This window comes from Trichosurus vulpecula, chromosome 5 (genome assembly GCF_011100635.1).
Source record: "Trichosurus vulpecula isolate mTriVul1 chromosome 5, mTriVul1.pri, whole genome shotgun sequence".
Lineage (NCBI taxonomy): Eukaryota > Metazoa > Chordata > Mammalia > Diprotodontia > Phalangeridae > Trichosurus > Trichosurus vulpecula.
Genome location: NC_050577.1, coordinates 2682373 through 2688027, shown reverse-complemented (window position 1 = coordinate 2688027; position 5655 = coordinate 2682373).

Here is a 5655-nt window from a genome sequence, read left to right as displayed (position 1 = left end):
GGTACCCTCTTTACTCATCTATTCTTATAGATCTCCATTTAATACTTGTATAGTGTATTGGCAAACAAAACGGGCTCTTAGCGCTCAGTTCAACCAAGTGCACATGAAGAGTTTGGCCTTTATTTCCTTGGTTAGATTTGGGAGCCCTTGGTGACCTCTTTGCCTCAGGGGAGGGCCTAGTTTACACATGAGTTTGAGTGACATGTTTGGGACATCAGAGGCTTTTAGACCACGTGGGTTTAAGTCACCTCTTTGTGACAATTTTATGTCACGTGGGTGAGTCACATTGTAACTCACCCTTGATCCTAAAAAAGATATAAAACCAGGGGTTGGCTTTCCATTTTTCGGAGCTCTTAACCTCAGCCATGGTGGCGCACATGACTCTGGGCCAGCCCTTGTTATGAGCTCCCAGGCTGAACCTAGATGTTGGTAACTATGAATAGTATTTGGTCTGTCTGTCAATGTTTATAATTTGTTTGTATCTTGCTCCAAAGTTCAGGTTGCTGTCTTTTTCCCCTGAACTAAGTGAATGGCATTTGTATGCCGGATTAAAGTAAACTTGTCAACCCCTTAACGTTGCTTTCCTTAGTAAAGCAGATCAAAAGAACGTGGGCTTTGGCAGCATTCTTGCTGTTGGGCTTGTGTTGGTCTTTCACACCCACAGCAGCTGCCAGCCAGACTGTTGAAAGATATAGGTAAATATGTCATCTCATCAATGTGAGTGCCCCTTCTGAGGAGGCACCTTAGGATCCATTCTTAGTCTTGTTCATGTCCTCCTATCAATTCTCTATGGCGTCTCTACCCATGTTCTACTAGTCTCGCTGTGTTATTTTGTTGAGGACAGAAATAGAATAATACATCCAATGGCAAAAGACTTAGAAAGGCCTGTGCTTCCCTTAATGGATACCTTGGCAAATAGTGTCACTTTCTTCCAGGAGCAGAAAAATATCCCAGGAACTCACCAAAAACATTCTCAGAAAATTCCACTTTGATTTCCCAGCTCTCATCTGAATAACTCTGGGAAATGACTTGAATGATATTTTAATTTATCTCAATAAATGGAATCCATCTTCTGGGGCCTGAGTCCACCACCCATGCCTCATCATAGTTTTACCCTTTCCCAGATCCATTTCCGGATGCCATCAGCTCTAGAGCTATGAAGACAAATCCAAGATAATTCATGAAGCTGGTAACTAATTCCACAAGGCCTCAACTACCATGTTATTAAGCAAGCTACCCTGGACTAGTTTACTGAGTAATGAACCCCAGCTTCAAGCCTCCAGCCACAATGGTTAAAAACACTTAGGCATTAAACTGTTGGTACAAACTTGAGAGAGGACAAAGTACATAATAGATTTGCACTTTCGTGTGTAATGTTTTATTTTCTATGCTACTGTGCTACAGAAATGCTTGTTTCATTTATTAAGTTCAGAATAAAAGAAATAAAAAATAAAAGGGAACTTTGGTGAAATGATGGAAACCCACCTGCCCAAGGACCTCCAGAGAGGCAAAGATGCACATTATCACACCTGTTAGTTAATGCCAGATCAGGGGAAATCACATTGAACTTTGTGATATCACAAAGCCCCTGAACTGTCTATGACACTGGGCTAAAGGCTCCATTGACAGCCCTGCTCTGCAGCTCAAAGTGAGAACACCCGTGGAGGCTCAAGATTGTTTTGGGAGTCAGTGTTGGAGCTTCCAAGAAAGGAGACACATCAAGGAAGCAGAGGCCTCCTCATTTGAGTCTGTTGTTCATGAGACAATGAGCTCCTGGGATGACCCCTGTGGAGATGACTTTGTGCCTCAAAGACTGAGATTTGATTCATCCCTCTTAGAACAGGCACATGAAAATTTTATTGCTGATCATAAAATTATCCAGCCTCGATATTGGCTTCAAAAGTCTCCTGAGGCAATACATTCAATTTTTTGACTTGTCTATGTGTGTGTGTGCTTCACATGTTCATTTGTGTGTGCATGTGTGTCCCCATGTGTGTACCTGACATTTACCCCTGAGTGTGCTGCTTCCTTGTTTCATCCACAGAGGTTCTAACCAAAATTATTTTTGTGTTCTCAGAATAAGGACCCTCCACTGGGGGCAGGGGCATGGCAGAAGCCAATGTCATTTGTTGTTTTGTTTTTTATATCCTTCATGTTTTAAAATGACTGGCCAACAGAAGGATGCACAAGACTCCTACCCAGGACTGCTGCCATTGGGGCAAATCCAAGCCATTGTTTTCCTGAGCATGTGTCAAAGGTACATCTTGCTTGGCTTTTCAGTTCTAGGGGTTCCAGGTAAGTCAAAATCTGGTCCTGTGTCCTTCCCATTCATTGTTGAAATGGCCAAAGGGACCAGACTTGCAAGGGAGTTCCCTCTACTAAAGCAGGGCATCCACTTCTCTGTATCTAGAGAGAACAAATGGACTGGAGCCCTGACAATTTGGTGACTTGTCCAGGGTCACACAGTCAGAATGTGAAAGAGATGTGACTGGAACCCAGGATTTCTTACCTTCCCAGTCAGCACTCTCTCTATTCTGCTTGCCTGACACAGTAAGTGGTACATGGAGTGTCCTGGATAATAATGATGCTTTTGCTATGATTGTGCTTCAATGTTGGCAAAGAGTTTGGAATGTCTTGTTCTGTTGGAGCATTGCAATGCCCTGTGAGATGGATAGTGCAGGTATTATTGTGTCCATTTAACAGATAAGAAAGCTGAACCTCAGCAGAGTGAATTGGTTTGTTCACAGAGCTGATAAATAACAGAGGCCAATTTGAACGTAGGTCTTCCTGAATCCAAATCTGGTGGTCTGTCTTCTATCTCTAATCAATTTCCTCTCTTAGCCTGCCATGTTTCTTGGAGAAAAGGCTTTGTCTGATGGCTCTTGCTCATTTTTTCTGAGCATTAGTTTGTGCTGAGGCTCACAATGTGCTTGAAAGACTGGCCTGGAATTTTGTTATTGCTGTATTTAAACTGAATCCTAGTTATGGGTTGGTTATTTGCCTTTTCCTCCTCAAAAATGAATAGGAAAAAAATTCTGGTTAGCTGGGAACTCCCTTTAGTTGAAGTTCCAATTACACTCAGTTGTACTGTGCATGCTTGCCATATACAAAGGCATAAATTTATGCAGCAAAAGTTCTCAAAATAAAACTATTGGGGCCATCAGTGCCAACTTACCATGAGCCCCCTCCCTTCAGCCAGAGGACCCTTCAGCCTTCCCAGAAGGGGTCCCCTCAGATGTCATGGACTTTGACTTCTCATGACTTATCTTTAGCCCAGCAATGCTTCACCCTTATGCTGTGTCCTATGTGGTCATTACTCCCAAGCCTTGTCCAGGGCCACATTGGACTTAATGTATGCCCAGTCTGCTGCCTGCGCTGACACTGAATAGGTCCCTAATCTCATATCTAGCATCTCGCCTCCACCACTCCAACTAAGGGAGCAGCCTGCAACCATATTCAAGCTTCATTTCTGCTCAAACGAATATGTGCTACCAGAACTCAGAAAGCCTTAAGGTATTGCATAAATGACAAAGGTCATTGCTACTGTCATTGTTGCCATGACAGCAACATCACCGTGTAAGCCAAAAGTCTGCACATGGAGCTTTTGAAGTGAGCTTCATCTAGGGCTTTCCCCTGGAAGTTTAAGGTCCTTTGTCCAGATACCACCTAGACTTACCTTGCACCATCAAGACTATGGCATTGCTAAAACAAACAAACAAAAATAACGTAACAACAACCACCTAATACATAAAACAAAGAAGACAGGATGGTTTCTACCATGAACAGCCAGTCTCAAAGCTGCCACTGATAGCTCTTATGGCCTTGGGTAAATCCCTTGAGCTCTCTGGGCCTCCATTTCCCCACTTGTGAAATGAGATTATTAGAAAAGAGATCTCTAAGCTCCTTTCTTATGAAGCTATTAACTTTCCAAAGCTCACAAAATTCAAGAGTTTCCTGAAAGTTCCCAGTTAATAGAATGAGTTTTTTTCTCTTGCTGAGGAACCAGATGCTATTGTATAAAAGAATCTTTGCCCCAAAGATCCCTCCAAGAGTCACTTACAGGCTCATCATGCTAAAGAACAAGACAAACAGCTCTAATAGACTCAGTCTCCAGCATTCTGGTAGTTTATTTAATGCTGAGACATCATTTGGATTTTTCATAGAATCAACTACTCCTCTCCCTTCAGCAATGTGGTGATTGAAAATGTAGGATGAGTCTTTTGCAGTAATATATTCAGTTTTAAACTAATCTAATCTGAAATATGCATAATCATAGAAGTACAGACATGTGAATACTGTACAGGAGTGTGCCCTCCATCACAACCAGGTTGCAAGAGTTACTTAAAAAGGAAAAAAAGCTTTATTCTATAATGTTTATACTATCTTTTCTAAACTAGTTGAAAGACAATAGGAAGAAGAAAAGGAAAAACAAATAGGAAGAAAACTATGAGTGAGATAATGAAGCTCCAGAGACCTGAGCTTTTCTGGGCGCTAGAATGTGGCTACCTGTGGTGTGAAGTAGGTCAGGACCAAGGACAAGTGCTTTGTTGGCCAGTGTGCTCTCTATACTGTCACCTTTAGAGTAACTTAGACCCACAACAAGAATATCCTGGATGAGGGCAAGAGAAAGGAACAGGCAGCGATTCACAAACATTGTTTTGTGAGACCACATTGGATAGTCAAATATTTGTCCAAAAGAGGTGAAGAATGCAAAGGACTATGGGACTTGTTGTTTGTTGCTGGTAAAGCACCTGAATCAAGAGATCAAAATGTCATTGTACAAGTGGCTGCCAAAGGGTCAAAATCATGTGAGAGTCCTTGAAAGTTAAAGCCACAGAAATTATTCTGAGCAATGATCTTCTGATCATTAATAGTGATCCATCAGCATTGATTCAGTGTCTGCTAGGCTCAGGCACTGTTCTAGGTGCTGGAAATACAAAGGACAAAAGGAAATAGACCCTGCCCTCAAGGGCTTTCTCTTAGTCTATGGGGAGCCCAGTTGGATGGATGACACACGGTGCTTATCTGTCACCACTTAAAGCCTTGGAGAGGCAACAAATGAATAGCCAGGGGTGTGTGACCTTGGGAACCTTGGGGATATTGCCTAAATTTTCCCCTGAAACAAAGGTCCATCTTTTCAAGGAATAATAATTAACATTAATGTAACACTTTAAGTTTTGCAAGCAACTATATAGATGAGTATGTCCCAAGCTAATAAAGAAAAGACATGAGTCACAAAATTTATAAATATTGTGGTGAAGCTTGCAATTTGGTCTCCCACTCAAACACTCAGCACAATGGTCCCACTCCCAAAACCTCTCAGTACCCTCATCTCCCTCCTCCAAAGGTGCTCCAGTCTGTCAATGTCCTTCTTAAAATGTGGTACCTATGATCACATGAGCTTGGCTGGCGGCCAAGTCATACCACTGACTCATATTAAATTTGAGGTCCATAAAAAACTCCAAGACTTTTTCACATAAACTCACATCCAGTCAAATCTCCCATCTTCTATTTACACAGAGTTTATCTGTTTAGCAATGTCCTGAGGTATTACTCAGGACAATATCCAAGGGAAAACATAGAGATGCACCTTCATGTGGGGTGGACCCCTGTGATAGACTTTTGGGAGGACATGGACAAGGATCATAAACAAGA